This window comes from Natator depressus, chromosome 1 (assembly GCF_965152275.1).
Source record: "Natator depressus isolate rNatDep1 chromosome 1, rNatDep2.hap1, whole genome shotgun sequence".
NCBI classification, from domain to species: Eukaryota; Metazoa; Chordata; order Testudines; family Cheloniidae; genus Natator; species Natator depressus.
Window position 1 is genome coordinate 123,955,381 of NC_134234.1, and position 16,898 is coordinate 123,972,278.

The window sequence follows — 16,898 nt, forward strand, 5'->3', positions numbered from 1 at the left end:
TCAGGGGTGGGACCGTTCTACTGTGTCCCAGAAAGTCTCATCTATGTATCTCTCTGTCTCCCTCAGCTCCTCCAGTTCAGCCACTCTGGTCTCCAAAGCCCATACACGATCTCTGAGGGCCAGGAACTCCTTGCACTGAATGCACTTATACACTACCCGCCCATAGGACAGGTAATCACACATGCTGCACTGAGTGCAACAAACTGGGTAGCCCCCACCCTGTTGCTGGACTTCTGCCTGCATTCTCTTTTTACCCCTGAAGCTCGTTCCTTTATTGATTTTTTGTTTTTATCAGGAGGTGGTTTTGGCTTTAAGTTTAAGGAATGGTAAGTGTATGTAGCACCCCCCGCCCCCCTCACACTACCCTTGTAAACTCCCTCGCAAAACTCCCCTGTTAGCTGCTCCTGTTCACTAGCTCCTCTGGTCGCTTAGGAACAGGCTTTTTAAAGCCCTGGTCTTCCTGAGTAGCCTGGCCCCTGGTGTTAGCCGATGGCCAAGGATGTTTGGTGAGGTGCCAGCTATGCCCGTTTTATACCATCCGTGACTTTAACCGCTAGGACGCACTGTCCCTTTGCGGCGGGCAGCCCGGGCTAGGCTGACGGATGCCCCAAGGTCCTAACCACCCGTGACTTTAACTGCTAGAGCTCAGAGCTCCTTCGCAGCGGGCAGTCAACACTGACTGACAGGTGCCCCAATGGCAGCACTAAGAGCCTCTCCACACCCGTGACTTTAACTGCTAGAGCTCAGAGCTCCTTCGCAGCGGGCAGTCAGGATTGACTGACAGGTGCCCCAAGAGTTTGCCCCGTGGAGGCGGCACAACTCAACGCTAGGCTCTTAGTACTCTCACCTAATGGCCAGGCTTTATAGCCAAAATGGCTGAGGTTCTTTAATTGTGTTGGCTGCTTTACAGTAAACCAGAGAAACAAGTCAGGCTTATGCACAATGGTTACCAAAATTTATTAAACTAGATTCTAATCATGTGGTTACAAAATTGCTAGTGCCTACTTATTTAAATGTAGAGATGTTACACACACAAACAAGTTACAAACTGAAGCCACAATCCCAAAGAAAGAAAACAAAGTATAGAGCTCTATTTCAAAATATGTGTACACTAAAGATAGGAGATCAGGTGTGGGTGCTTCTTACCCTCCTTGCATCTCTCGATTCCAGCGGTGCCAAGCCAGGATCGGTCACTCAATTCCGCGGAAAGACGAATAAGGGACAAGGCTTAGGGACCCTCTTAGCTGCAGAAGCCTTGGGAGGCTGTCACTTATCTGACCAGCAGATAGATAGTGAAAAGCACTCAAAAATCATGGTGCTGTAGGTCCCCTACTTATACCTCTGTACTCCTTTATTCTCTTTCTCCTTTCTTATGCCAAATTGGGGCTGGTCTGTCTGGGCGACGCCAGCTCTCGCAAGAGTAGTTCACACTTGCAAGGGAGAGAAACAATAAGTTTCGACTACCAGACATTCCTTTTATTAGGGTAAATATTTTCCCACCTAGGATGTTGGTGTGTGTGCATCATGCTATTTAGTAGGGGCTAAGAGCCATGTCTGTCACAGCGCCTCTGCCTGCTGTGAGCCTAATCGTTGTATATGTTCCCAGAGGCACATTGTAGCAGCACACCTGTGCTTTTCTCAGCTTCAAAGGCTGTGCTGGAATTTATGTTAAGTGCCCTGTTTTGGCTTCTGCAATGCTGGTCTGAGAGGGGGGGGCTGGCTGTCTGGCTACACCTGGTTAAGGGTTGACGGGTGCTAAAGGACTTAGGGATCAAAGCCTCATTAAGAAGCTCTCAGCGCTCAGCCTTGCCTATCAGGCCGGTAGGCTCAGCACTCACACGGTCCCGCAAAGAAACAGACCACATGGTATAGTTCAGTCCACTCCCATTGGGACCAGTGGAAGTTAGGCACTCGAAATACCTTTGAGGATCCTCTAGGCCTTAAGTGAGTTATGGCTTTGTCCTTCCTTTGTTGTGTGGTTTGGGGAAGGAGAGTCACTCACCTGAAATGAGGCAGTGCTGTTCCTCCTCCTCAAGTGAGTGAGGTAAACAGGAGTAACTGTTTTACTGCCCATAGGTGGCCTGCACCTGAGTACAGAGAATACAATAATAATATGTCAGCTTCTTTCCTGTCGTCCGCATGCTCACTCTCTAGGCCCTTAGGGTAGAGCTCTAGGCCACGGCCATGATGCGGGTCTTTTAGCCCAGTGTAGATGTACCCTTTGTGTATGACCAGACAGCACACTAATCCCAGACTGAGACTCAGATTTGAGCCAAAGCCTCCTACTGTCCACACAGAAATTAGTCCGACGAGCTAATAACTCTTCTTGAGTTTGGCCCCCCAGACCCTCCAAGCGGGGTGGGTTGGAGCCCAAGTCCCACTATGACATGGGTCAGAGCCCAGGCATTTTGCAGTGTGGATGCAGATCAAGTCCGAGTTGTCAGACACGGGTCTGGAGAATCCATCAGTGCTATCCCACAATCCCCTGGGGCTACGCTTCCCAGCCCTTCAATTCCAAAGTTTGCCACTCACTTCCCAGGAACCAGAAGCAACCTCCTAGTTTGAACACAGCTGCTCAACGTTTAACCCTTCATTTCCATATGGACTGCTCAACTGGAAACAACAAACACAAGTATATTCAGTGCTAATATGGATTAGGTATGGCCAGCAAGTAATAAGATGAAGTCCTGCATCAAGCGCACTGCTGGCGGGCCAGAGAAAAACAGCCACATTCTGGTTAACCTCTGACGAGGCATTGACTCAAGAGCACAAGAAATGAGCAGGTGTATAAAATGATATCCGAGCAGCTGGCGGCATTGAGGATTGACAGGACAGCAGATCAATGCAGAGAGCAGATCAAGTGACTGAAGACAAACTACCAAAAAATCAAAGATTCTAATCTCTGGGAACTCCCTGTAGTCCTCCCTCTTATATGAGAAAGTCAGTCGGATAATGGGAACTGCACTGAACACTGTGCCTGGTGCATGATCCTCGGCTGAGTGAGGATGGCAACAGTATAACCCCCTGTCACAAGCACCCCTGGAAGAGAGCCTGCCAGCAGAAGATATGTCCTTGAATTAAAGCAGCCCCTTTCATAAACTGTGAAATGTCTTTTTTTTAACCAGGCTCAGACAATAATGTTCTCTGTCTCTCTCTCTGTTCAAGGCCCTTTCACCTCCATCGGAGCAACACAAGGCACCAGGAGGAACACATGGCAACTGGAGCCTGCATGTTCCTACTGCAGGGGAAGAGAAAGAGCATCTGAAATGAGCTGATGGGAACCCTGCATGTTCCTACTGCAGGGGAAGAGAAAGAGCATCTGAAATGAGCTGATGGGAACCCTGCTTGATCAAATGCACCAGCAGATCCAGGTCCAACAGGCTCAACTCAATAAGGATGCTTGCAGGGTGGAAAGAGAGACAGAGGCTGCGCAACATGAAGAGAGATTAGGCAGACAGATTTATGGAGCAGAACTGGTGGTTAAAGGAGAAAGATAGAGTGCAGAGGAAGGAGCTGTTGGAACACTTACTGGAGCTGGCTACCAGAATGCAGGCTCCCAATGCAACCTTCAGCTCTTGCTCCCCTGACTGCTATCAAGTACTGCAGAACATCCATCCTTTGGACAATTCAGGGAGTGGCTGGACTATGTCACAGGCAAACATTGACACCTGGAATGGATAAATGAACCCTGCGCAGTGATTCATTCCAATCCAGGTGCATCCTGCAGGTTCAAAAGGTGCTGGAAAGACCAAGGAGAACGTGGACCTATGACTGTTGGGGTTTGGTGCGGGGGGTTGGACCACGTTGAGTTTTATTCTTGTACTGCATGCCATTGCAGCATGGGGCCTGGGTCACTCGTAGGTTTAAACTAGTGTAAATGGTGGATTCTCTATAATGTGAAGTCTTTAAATCATGATTTGAGGACTTCAGTAACTCAGCCAGAGTTTGGGGTCTATTACAGAAGTGAGTGGGCAAGGTTCTGTGGCCTGCAATGTGCAGGAGGTCAGACTAAATGATCATGATGGTCCCTTCTGGCCTTAAAGTCTATGAGGCTGGAGACCTTAGGAGTTGGAGACCCTTATTATCCAAGATCAATCCAAGCAGTGACAGAGTAAACATACATCCCACTGATTTATTGTTCTGAGTCCTGGCTCCTACAGGTTTAGAACTTGGATCCCAGCTGAATCTGAGGGAGACCAGACTGCTGGACAAGAGTGAGAGAAAATATTGATCCTGCGCACTAGATGTCACAAAGTTAGATTCCTCCAGCTTTCTAATTTTTCAACTAGAATTGGTCATTTTTTTAAAAAAAATTGACATTTCAACATTTGGTGAAAAGTATTGGTATTTTCATAGTCAATGTCAATGGTATTTTCATATTTTTTCTCCATTCTTGCTATTTTTCAACCAAGTCTAGAACTGGTGAAATGTTTCTAATTTTGAAATTTCACACTTCCAAATTTGAAAAAAAAAATTGGAAATTTGATTTTCAGAAAACATCACAATTCTCTCCCCTCTCCCTTATTTTCCCCCCTCAACAAGCTGTATTGGCTTGAAAGTGGCCAAAAAAGGTGTGCCATTATTCCACTTCATTGAGTGGCATAAGGATTCCAGCACTACCATGTGTGCAAAAGGATTTACCTGGTGGTTGATATGTGGTTACTTCATGCGTAATGTAACTGTAAGAATCTGAAAAATCACCTGCTTGCCCTAATATTATGTTATTAGATACACACCAGGCAATTTGAACATGTAAATAGTCCTCACTGTTTGCTGTAAGTAGAACTGGTTGAAAATTTTTCATCTGAATGATTTTCCAATGAAAAAATACTCTAGTTGCAAAACCATCATTTCTGTGCAAAGGGATTTCCATTTTCTGGGCAGCTCTATGTTTCAGTTTTGGACTAAGTGGTTTACAAGGACAACAAAGGGTTGTTTAAAAAAAAGGGAATTTTGCTGTTTTGACTGGCATAATTCAGTCAAAAACTGTAAGAGGATTTACTGAAATTGTGAACTCTATCTAGACTAAAGGTTAGAGATAGTTTAGAATTTGTTTTAATTCACTCTATTGAATTGTCATTCTTGTCTCTTCTATGCTATTTTCCATGATCTGGGTAAAAACAATGACTCCAACTGACACAGCTTACTGTTTAGCTGGTTTTCCCCTGAGAGCTGATTGAAGATGCAAGCATTCCTCTGTCAGTTTTTTTTATCAGGAAATGGAAGTTATGTGCCTCGGTACTGGGCAAGGGCATTTGTTTGATGGATCTGGTTTCTCATTCCGCGATGAAGTGGTTAACAGGGGTAAAATCTGAAAAGCTTAAACTGTTAGACTCCCATTCCTGTAAATTGCAAAACTCCTATTGGCTTTTAGGGGACCAGCAGCAGGCCCTTGATCATTAGTTTCCTAGTTAACATTCCTTCAAGGTGAGTGTGGGAAATTAACTCTTTTTTTTAGTATTCTTGGTTAATTCTGTCAGGATGCAGACTCAACAGAAATGCTTACAGTTTGCATTGTCAAGGTGACCTTTGAATATGGAAGGGCTAAACACTTTACTTTGCAAATTTTGAGAACACAAAAAGCTATGCAGACATATGGGAAGACCTCAGCTCTATGGCTTCCATGGCTTTTTGTTCAGCACAGATTTCTTCTTTATCTGTCTGTGAGCGGAGAATGCAGTTTCCCATCTGCAAACTCGATGTTCAAAAAAACTCTACATACACTTTTTTTTTAGTATTTTTGTAGTGTCATTTCAATAAAATCAATTTGAAGAGGTGAGATTAGTTCTGAAATGAAATATTAAAATCTAATCTGAGTTCTGCAGTGCAAAAATGTTTTCCCTGCATTCATTAGCTGTGCAGCACAAAAGCCGTCTTGCCCCTAATATAGGACAGACAAAATGAAGACATACTATCAAAGGGTTGGTATAAAGCAGCTGTCTCAGAGCTAAACCATTTGTTTAATTTGTCATTAAAATCCACTGTTTACTTCTTTTATGTTAGATCAGTTTAATAAGAGCAATTTCAAAACCCTTCTTTAATCTCAGCCACCATAAGCAGTTGATTACATCCATCCCTGCATTGTTCTAGAGATTTGTGTGCTGGGAACAATCCCTTAGCCTAGAGGTTTTTATTTTTCTTTTTTTAATTAAACAATTTAAAAATCATTTTTGCCATGTGAACTCATGATGAAACTTTAGGCTTTTGTTTTTTTATTGAATTGTACTGTACTTTTCAGAATTGGCAGGGAGCTTCCACCGATGAGTACTTTTAATTGGAGTACGATCAAAGCACCAGAATAGCATTAAATGTGCAAGATCACCCTCTTTGTGACATGGACCAAATATTCCAATGTGTTAGTACAGTGCCGAGCACAGTAGGTTCCTGCTTGTAACTGAAGCCTTTGGGTGCTATTGCAATATTAATACTAAATAGTTATTCCTAATTCTGAAGGGCTTGTCTTTTGATGGGATTCAAAAGAGCTCAAAATACTCTGATGAACTGTAGTTGGGTATAAATATTGATTTCAAAAGTATGTATACTTGGTCCAATATCATGTGACTCCTTGTGTACAATCACCTTGGTTGATAAAATTCATAGCCATGTATGTCAGTCTAAACCCCACAAAGCCAAGCAAATGCCAATACACATTAATGTAAATGAACAATCAAGAAGTGTACATGCCTTAAATGAGGAGCTGCATGATTTTATTATCGTGAACTTTGTCTACTTCTCTCTTACTTTATTGATTACCCTGTTTTGGTACATCTGTATGTAGACCCTGGTTCTACAAATGCACACACATGTTTAACTTTACACCTTTGAGTCATTCCATTGACACAATGTATAGGCCTAAAGTTAAGAATGTGCATAAGTGTTTAAAAGATAAGGGCCTAAGCCTGGAAGCTCTTTGGGGACATGGTCCGTCCATCTTTGTGTGTTTGTGAAGCATCTTGCACATTTGGAGGAGCATAATAATAAATAAAAGGCCAAAATCAAGGGATGGCCAAATTGAATAAAAAATGTTCCCCATAACATGAATATCAGCAGTTTTGAGCTAGCCAAATATGTGCAGACAATTAGCAGAAAAGATTCTTGTTAGGATATAGATATCCGGGCCTGTCTGTAAAGGCTTATACTCTAAGAATTTAGGTGTATTCCTATCACTTAGCTAGTTATAGAGGTATAAAAGAAAGAATCAAAATCACTGTCTGCTGGTGTAAGGGCCTTCTCTTACTGTGACAGTCTGAGGCCCTGTGCTTAGGCTAAGATCTTTGGCTAAGCAGCAGAGGCAGCCATAAGCTGGGAAGCGACCGGTCACATCCTCACATTCCAAACTAGTCACATTGAAATAAGGTGCTATTGGGCTGTTAGGAATACAATCCTGTCCTGATAATGCCTATCGCCTTCAGAGAAAGGGAAGTGCCAAGAAGATGTAAAAGGAAATTTAGTTTGCTAGCATCCTGTCTGGCAAGAACTCACTTATCAATAGCTGGGATGTGAAATCCTCATTCCTGTGTTTGTTCTATCACTGTAGTCCCCATTTCCCCATTGTTTGTCTGTATAATCTCTGTCTGGTTCTGTGATTGTTTCTGTCTGCTGTATAGTTAATTTTGCTGGGTGTAAACTAATTAAGGTGGTGGGATATAATTGGTTAAATAATCATGTTACAATATATTAGGATTGGTTAGTTTCAGGAAAATGATTGGTTAAGGTATAGTTAAGCAGAACTCAAGTTTTACTATATAGTCTGCAGTCAATCAGGGAGAGAGGGGGTGGGTGGGGGAAATGGGAACACGGAATGGGGGTGAGGAAATTGGAATCATGTTTTGCTAAAGGAGGAAATGGGAACAGGGAATGGGGTGGGGAAATTGGAATCATGTTTTGCTAAGGTGGGGAATGGGAACAGGGACACAGGTATAAGGCTCTGTGGTGTCAGAGCTGGGAAGGGGGACACTAAGGAAGGAAACTAGAATCATGCTTGCTGGAAGTTCACCCCAATAAACATTGGATTGTTTGCACCTTTGGACTTCGGGTATTGTTGCTCTCTGTTCATGTGAGAAGGACCAGGGAAGTAAGTGGGTGAAGGAATAAGCCCCCTAACATATTAGCAACATTGTAATTTTAATTTTTCCACTTGCAAGCCATGGGCGGGAGGGAGGACTGCTTATTACTTATTTGATTCATAGCATCCTAGTTATTAGTACTCTAGCATTAGCCTAGCATTCTGTTCCTTACCATTGCTGTTCATAAATATCTTTGTTGCTTTTCAGATCTAGGACATGAAGGGGGTTGGAAGCATCTCCCAGAATATAATGGCTTGGGTTTTTTTATTACAGTATTGTTATCACATTATTCATTTAGTACCATCAACATGCATATGAAAGCTTTTCTGCAGGCTGTTTGGATCCTGGGCAGTCTTTACGTTCTGTGTTGGTGCAGCACCTAGCACAATGATATCCTGGCTCATGATTGGGGCTCCCAGGCATTATCACAATATAAATAAGAGGAATAATATGTATGTGTGGCCATGTATGTTTGGGTCTGTGGGTTGGCCCAGGAAAATATATGCATGGTGACCTCTCCAGCAGAGGTTGGGGCTGACTGAGTTCATTTTGCTGCCGATTACTGGGGTGTAGAAAAAAATGTATGAGTATATGAGTCTGTTCAAATTCCTTTCAACTCAGATTCTCTTTTTGCTGGCAAGGAAGTGGTACTGTGTGCATTCTGTCTGCACAGGAATTGTTACCCCTAGTGCTCTGAAATTCTGCTTTTCCACCTCTCTTTTTTTAACTGGGCTGTGACTTCTCTATTTCAGGGATGCAAAGGGAATGGCAATACGAAACGCCTTTCTGAGGGTGCAGGATGACTGAAGGCCAACATGTAAACTGAACCCAGCCTTCAAAACCAACACCACCCACTCCACCCATTTACCAAAATCACTCAGCAAAGTATCAATAAATAGATGGGCTTCGCCAGTCAGGCTCTATCATATCAATGGGGGTAACAAATGCCAGTGTCAATGCCCTTCCACTGACAATGTCCTGCTGCCAGTTCCCAGCTGAATGCAACTGAGAGCTGTCAGCTCATCCATACTGCTCATCTCAACAGCTGGGGTAATATAGGAGAGACCAGCTCGCTAAGATCTCACCTATAGTGGGAGGTTGTTGTTTGGATTTTCTGGGGGGGGGGGTTGGTCACTCGTGTAATTGCACCAATGCAAGTCCCCACTGTAAATTGTCTCTTGTGCCAGTGCAGTTTACTGCTGCTACATTGGTGTAACTACACCAATGATTAAAAAGCTCAGGGTAAATAAGATCTAAGACACATAATATCCAAATGACAAAAGCCCAGATCCAGAAATTATCCAGTGCATAACAGGGAACTACACATTGCAGTTATTTTGGACCTAGTGGTGACAAAGGCATGGATAGGTAAGGTAAGGTAAGGTCAAATTCCCTGTCTTCCACTACCCTTCAGCTTCATCCCACAGCTAGTGCAGCCTCCTTTTTCCAGTTGATCGGCTCCCCATCTGTAGGGAGGGGAAAAGAAGGTCCCCATGTCCTGATCCCACTAAGTCAGAAGACATCCCAGCAACTCAAATGACTGTCTCCTAAGGAAATGGAAGAGGAGAGCACAAACTTTTGCTCCTGCTAGGAGTGGAGAAGAGACTCTTGCCTGCTCTCTTTGGCCTCTCTCTAAAGACAGTGACCCCAAAAACACTCCTGGTTTTGATTCTTGATTTTTCACTATAAACTTTAAACTCAACCATGTCTGTTTAATGATTAATTAAGATTCACAAATCTTCAGGGTGAATGTGGGCTACTTTGCCAAATCTCAGAGCCGCTACTCAATCTTTATCCTCCTTGACCTGTCAGCCACCTTTGGCACCGTTGACCCCCCTCTTCTTGTAGTCCTCCCTTGGCTTCTGTGATTCTGTCCCCTCTTGATTTTCCTTTTACCTCTTTAATCTCTCAAGTGCGTCTTTCAGAAGATCCTGGAAAAAAGCTGGACGTGCACAAGTCCATGGGGCCGGACGAGTTACATCCGAGAGTGCTGAAGGAATTGGTGGCTGTGATTGCAGAGCCCTTGGCCATTATCTTTGAAAACTCATGGCGAACGGGGGAAGTCCCGGATGACTGGAAAAAGGCTAATGTAGTGCCAATCTTTAAAAAAGGGAAGAAGGAGGATCCTGGGAACTACAGGCCAGTCAGCCTCACCTCAGTCCCTGGAAAAATCATGGAGCAGGTCCTCAAAGAATCAATCCTGAAGCACTTACATGAGAGGAAAGTGATCAGGAACAGTCAGCATGGATTCACCAAGGGAAGGTCATGCCTGACTAATCTAATCGCCTTTTATGATGAGATTACTGGTTCTGTAGATGAAGGGAAAGCAGTGGATGTATTGTTTCTTGACTTTAGCAAAGCTTTTGACACGGTCTCCCACAGTATTCTTGTCAGCAAGTTAAGGAAGTATGGGCTGGATGAATGCACTATAAGGTGGGTAGAAAGCTGGCTAGATTGTCAGGCTCAACGGGTAGTGATAAATGGCTCCATGTCTCGTTGGCAGCCGGTGTCAAGTGGAGTGCCCCAGGGGTCGGTCCTGGGGCCGGTTTGGTTCAATATCTTCATAAATGATCTGGAGGATGGTGTGGATTGCACTCTCAGCAAATTTGCAGATGATACTAAACTGGGAGGAGTGGTAGATACGCTGGAGGGGAGGGATAGGATACAGAAGGACCTAGACAAATTGGAGGATTGGGCCAAAAGAAATCTGATGAGGTTCAATAAGGATAAGTGCAGGGTCCTGCACTTAGGATGGAAGAATCCAATGCACCGCTACAGACTAGGGACCGAATGGCTAGGCAGCAGTTCTGCGGAAAAGGACCTAGGGGTGACAGTGGACGAGAAGCTGGATATGAGTCAACAGTGTGCCCTTGTTGCCAAGAAGGCCAATGGCATTTTGGGATGTATAAGTAGGGGCATAGCGAGCAGATCGAGGGATGTGATCGTTCCCCTCTATTCGACACTGGTGAGGCCTCATCTGGAGTACTGTGTCCAGTTTTGGGCCCCCCACTACAAGAAGGATGTGGATAAATTGGAGAGAGTCCAGCGAAGGGCAACAAAAATGATTAGGGGTCTAGAGCACATGACTTATGAAGAGAGGCTGAGGGAGCTGGGATTGTTTAGTCTGCAGAAGAGAAGAATGAGGGGGGATTTGATAGCTGCTTTCAACTACCTGAAAGGGGGTTCCAAAGAGGATGGCTCTAGACTGTTCTCAATGGTAGCAGATGACAGAACGAGGAGTAATGGTCTCAAGTTGCAATGGGGGAGGTTTAGATTGGATATTAGGAAAAACTTTTTCACTAAGAGGGTGGTGAAACACTGGAATGCGTTACCTAGGGAGGTGGTAGAATCTCCTTCCTTAGAGGTTTTTAAGGTCAGGCTTGACAAAGCCCTGACTGGGATGATTTAACTGGGAATTGGTCCTGCTTCGAGCAGGGGGTTGGACTAGATGACCTTCTGGGGTCCCTTCCAACCCTGATATTCTATGATTCTATGATTCTATGATTGATCCTCCACACCCATCCTCCAATTTTCTGTGGGGATTCCACAGGGCTCTGTTCTTCTCTTCTCCCTCTACATCTTCTCTCTCGGTAATCTCAGCCATAAACACAAATGCAACTACCATCATTATACTGACAACTCACAGATCTACCTCTGTACTCCAGGCCTGCCTCCTTCTGTTCAAACTAAAATCTCAGCCTGTCCATGTGACATCTCCTTGTGGATGTCTAGTCATCAGCTCAAGCTCAACATGGCTAAAACAGAGCTTTTAATATTCCCCCACCAAGACCTACCCACTAGTTCCTGTCTTGATCACAGCTAATAGCACCACCATCCTGCCTTTCAGGTCCATAACCTAGGCATCATCTTTGACCCAGCCATATGTCTAGGCTCCCCACATTCAGACTGTCTAAATTTTGCCAATTCTTTCCTCATAATCTCTCTCAGATACAGCCTTTCCTATCCATCCACACAGCTAAAACTCATCCAGAGTCTCATCATCTTGCCATCTCAGCTACCGTAACACCCTTTTCTCTAGCTTTGACCAGTGCAGTCATGCCCCTCTCATGTCTATTTGGAATGCTGCTGCAAAGATAACTTTTCTAGCCTGTCACTTTGACCATGCCAGCCCACTCTTTGAATCCCTCCCGACTCCCCCCTTCTCTATAGTATTAAACATGAGTTTCTTTGTTTCACTTTCAAGGCATTTCACAGCTGATCATCTCTTATTCACCATTAAGAGGTTGACTCCCACATTCAACTGGCTCATGACACCAGCCTCCATCACCCACTGGTTAAATGTTTCCAAAAATCACGTTGTGCTTTCTCTCGTGCTTCCTGCCACATTTGGGAGGAGCTGCCTGTAACTGTCCACAAACCTACCTCATTAACATCCTTCAAATCCCCCATAAAACTCTCCTTTGCTGGGAAGGCTACAAAAAACTTGACAACAATTAGGCGGCTGGTGTACTGCCTCTCATGCTAGCCAATAATGGCTCATTGTTTCCTTGTATTCCTCCATCTGTCTTTCATTTCCGTCTGTTGCCTCCTGTCGTATCCTTTGACTGTAAACTCTCTGGGACAGAGGCTGTCTCTTTGTTCTGTCTTTGTACAGCACCTAGCCTGTTAGTGTCCTGGCCCATGACTAGGACTTGAAGGTAATGCAATCTATAATAAAAATAATTATTATTAATTAAAATCACCTGGAAGCAATGATTTTACATTGTTCTGATGTGACACCACTTGGTGGAACTTGATGGCTTTTCACAAAGAATGGCAGTTCCTTTATGAAGTGGCAGGAGGAAAATGGTGTCACTAGAGCTTTTAGAGTAAGGTAAAACCGATATTGTGGGAATAGCCAAGAACAGTTTGGCTGGTCATGATTTTGAATCATAGCCCATATCTGGCATTGAATTCACAATACATTTTGAAGTCTCAAAGCAATCTGAATCATTCTATCATTCATAAATTAAACTTGTAGTTATCTTTAACATTACCAAGTACTGGGGGGAGGGATAGTTCAGTGGTTTGAGCATTGGCCCAGAGTTGTGAGTTCAATCCTTGAGGGGGCCATTTGGGATCTGGGGCAAAAATTGGGGATTGGTCCTGCTTTGAGCAGGGGGTTGGACTAGATGACCTCCTGAGGTCCCTTCCAACCCTGAGATTCTATGATTCTAGCTAATTAAGAGTTCTTCATGTGCTTTTGAAAATATCCTTGGATTTTTCTTTTGTCTTGCAGTGCAGAAACTTGTATCAGGATAAGATCTGTGCAACAATAAACCTTTGCCACTGGCAGGAATCTAGCAGTCACAAACAATTAGTTCCTTCTGTGAATGGTCCAAGGTTAATTTTAGCCGCCTAAACTGTCTACTGCCAGTTCTGATAAGGTTTCTCCTTTAGCTCCAGCTGTCTGGTCCCTGATGGGTTTTGGCTACAAGGAAGATGGCCCATTAACCATTACTAGCAGTGGAATTGTGAGGCTGATGAATATTGATCACCTGTTCCAAGGGGTTATCGGATGATGCTGAGTGAATCTGATGCTTGGTTGTTTTTGTGGGCAGCTTTTATTTTTACTAGCTGAGAGCACTTTGCTCTAGAGTTCTGCCCAGAGGGGAGGGGAGAGAGAGAGAGAGAGAGAGAGAGAGAGAGAGAGAGAGAGTTGTGGGAGAATCTCTCAATGGTGCCATCAATGGGTATCAGAATGAGAGAAAGAATTTCACGTGGATTCTTTGCCCTCTCTGCGGCCAAACTCTAAATATGTATTATGCAGTTTTCTGTCCTCTCTGTTACATGGCTTTAGAAATATTTTAATTAGTGAAAAGAAAAGGAGTACTTGTGGCACCTTAGAGACTAACCAATTTATCTGAGCATAAGCTTTCGTGAGCTACAGCTCACTTCATCGGATGCATACTGTGGAAAATACAGAAGATGCTTTTATACATACAAACCATGAAAAAATGGGTGTCTACCACTACAAAAGGTTTTCTCTCCCCCCACCCCACTCTCCTGCTGGTAATAGCTTATCTAAAGTGATCACTCTCCTTACAATGTGTATGATAATCAAGGTGGGCCATTTCCAGCACAAATCCAGGTTTTCTCCCCCCCCCCCCCTTTTTTTTCCCCACACACACAAACCCACTCTCCTGTTGGTAATAGCTTATCCAAAGTGATCACTCTCCTTACAATGTGTATGATAATCAAGGTGGGCCATTTCCAGCACAAATCCAGGGTTTAACAAGAACGTCTGAGGGGAGGGGGGAAGAGGGTAGGAAAAAACAAGGGGAAACAGGTTACCTTGCATAATGACTTAGCCACTCCCAGTCTCTATTCAAGCCTAAGTTAATTGTATCCAATTTGCCAATGAATTCTAATTCAACAGTCTCTCACTGGAGTCTGGTTTAGAAGTTTTTCTGTTGTAATATCGCAACTTTTATGTCTGTACTTGCATGACCAGAGAGATTGAAGTGTTCTCCGACTGGTTTATGAATGTTATAATTCTTGACATCTGATTTGTGTCCATTTATTCTTTTATGTAGAGACTGTCCAGTTTGACCAATGTACATGGCAGAGGGGCATTGCTGGCACATGATGGCATATATCACATTCGTAGATGTGCAGGTGAATGAGCCTCTGATAGTGTGGCTGATGTTATTAGGCCCTGTGATAGTGTCCCCTGAATAGATATGTGGGCACAGTTGGCAACGGGCTTTGTTGCAAGGATAGGTTCCTGGGTTAGTGGTTCTGTTGTGTGGTATGTGGTTGCTGGTGAGTATTCGCTTCAGGTTGGGGGGCTGTCTGTAGGCAAGGACTGGCCTGTCTCCTAAGATAAACCCTGGATTTGTGCTGGAAATGGCCCACCTTGATTATCATACACATTGTAAGGAGAGTGATCACTTTAGATAAGCTATTACCAGCAGGAGAGTGGGGTGGGGGGAGAGAAAACCTTTTGTAGTGGTAAACACCCATTTTTTCATGATTTCTATGTATAAAAGCATCTTCTGTATTTTCCACAGTATGCATCCGATGAAGTGAGCTGTAGCTCACGAAAGCTTATGCTCAAATAAATTGGTTAGTCTCTAAGGTGCCACAAGTACTCCTTTTCTTTTTGCGAATACAGACTAACACGGCTGTTACTCTGAAACCTGTCATTATGCAAGGCACTGCATTTAGCCATACGGAGTGGAAATCTATCAACTGCATGAAAAAACTTGTACAGATACAGACAGACATCATCTTCCTTTCCAAATGCAAACAGATGGACATCGTACCAAAAGAACTGAAGGTAAAAAATCCATAACAATCTACATACCACACAGACTATGCTGACAGCTTGTGCCACACGCTCTCAAAGAAACTGCGGAACCACCTGATCAACATCCTCTACAGCAAACAGGGAAAGATAAAGAATGAGCTCTCAAAAATGGATACTCTCATAAAAAACCAGCCTTCCACACAAACTTCCTCGTGGCTGGACTTTACTAAAACTAGACAAGCCATTTACAACACACACTTTCTTTCTCTACAAAAGAAAAAGGACAATAAACTTTCTAAACTACTACATGCCACAAGGATGCCTACTACATCCCCCCCACCCCCCTGTTCCTCAGACGTTCTTGTTAAACCCTGGATTTGTGCTGGAAATGGCCCACCTTGATTATCATACACATTGTAAGGAGAGTGATCACTTTAGATAAGCTATTGCCTTTTTAATTGTAAATTCACGTGACCACTGGATTTAGTATTCTAAAAACAATGTGTCCGTCTCTGCTTATTTGTGGTACTGTAGATTAGAGAATGGGTGATTATTGAAAAATTCCTAAAACTTCCTGTTTTATTTCAATATGTAATTACTGTTTGTTTTTTCACAGCTGCTCGTCACAAGGGAAACTATATTCTCCACAGTCAGGATGAATGTTCGAGAAGCTGTGTTTTGGTGCAATTGAGCTAATTTTGACCTCTTTCTGCTCTTCACTAGAAAGGCAGCTAATTATAAGGACTAGGGGAGCCCGTGGAGCAGAAGTTTGTTTTCAAGCAAATGCTCCGTTGAGCGCTTTTGAATGGTGTGTTTGGAGGGGTCTCCAAGACTCTTGCAGGAGCCGGGGTGGCGGCCCAGACTGACTTTTCCTCCTGTGAAATCTTCTTACATTTCACAGCTACTGAAGGTTTTCAAAAGCTTCCCGATAGCCCAGGAGGCACAACAGCTCAGGGCGTAGCCCTAGAACGGTGTTCATCAACACTGCACGGCACTTCGAAAAGCAATGATAGCTCAGTGCTACAAAAATAATACCAGCGGGTGCAGTAGAAGCACAGTTATAAAGTAGCACTACACTTCAGACTGACCCCCAAATGTCCCTGAAGTTCCCTGTTCAGGTCAGGATTAAAAGAAGTGTGAAACAGAGTGATGTATGTAAAGAAAAACAACAACAACAACAATTCTATTTCATGAAAAATGTTTCGGTTTTGGAATCTGTTTTTGTTCTGATGGGGAAACCTGGGTTTCCAGTGTCTCAAGAACGTGCCCCTAACCACCAGGCTATGGAATCACTCTCTCACTTCATGGTCCAATGAATATTTAATACAAATTCAGCTCCCATAGGAGAGACTGACTGTATAGCCCAGTGGTTGGGGCATAGAGTTGAAAAATGGGAGAGCCAAATCCCTGATCTGGAGCAGTGACTTGAATTTGGGTCTCCTTAATCAGTGTCCTTGGCTGTTCTCTCTCTCTCATATGCACAACTGTATCCTAGACCCAAGAAATCTTCCTGACAGAAATTTTGTTGAAATCAGCATGTTTCCATGAAACATTTCTGTTTTCACAGAATGGCATTTTTT

General features: G+C 43.7%; 1 long non-coding RNA gene across 1 annotated transcript in view; it reads right to left on the bottom strand.

The window, feature by feature from the left end:
* LOC141982988 (uncharacterized) overlaps positions 1 to 15,401 on the bottom strand; it is a 70,209-nt gene extending 54,808 nt beyond the window's left edge. The window contains exons 1-2 of the long non-coding RNA XR_012638260.1: positions 15,376 to 15,401; positions 2,003 to 2,087 (exon numbers count right to left, since the gene is read on the bottom strand). This is a non-coding gene — a long non-coding RNA (uncharacterized LOC141982988). The remainder of the gene's footprint in view (positions 1 to 2,002; positions 2,088 to 15,375) is intronic.
* Between the last annotated feature and the right edge of the window lie 1,497 nt (positions 15,402 to 16,898).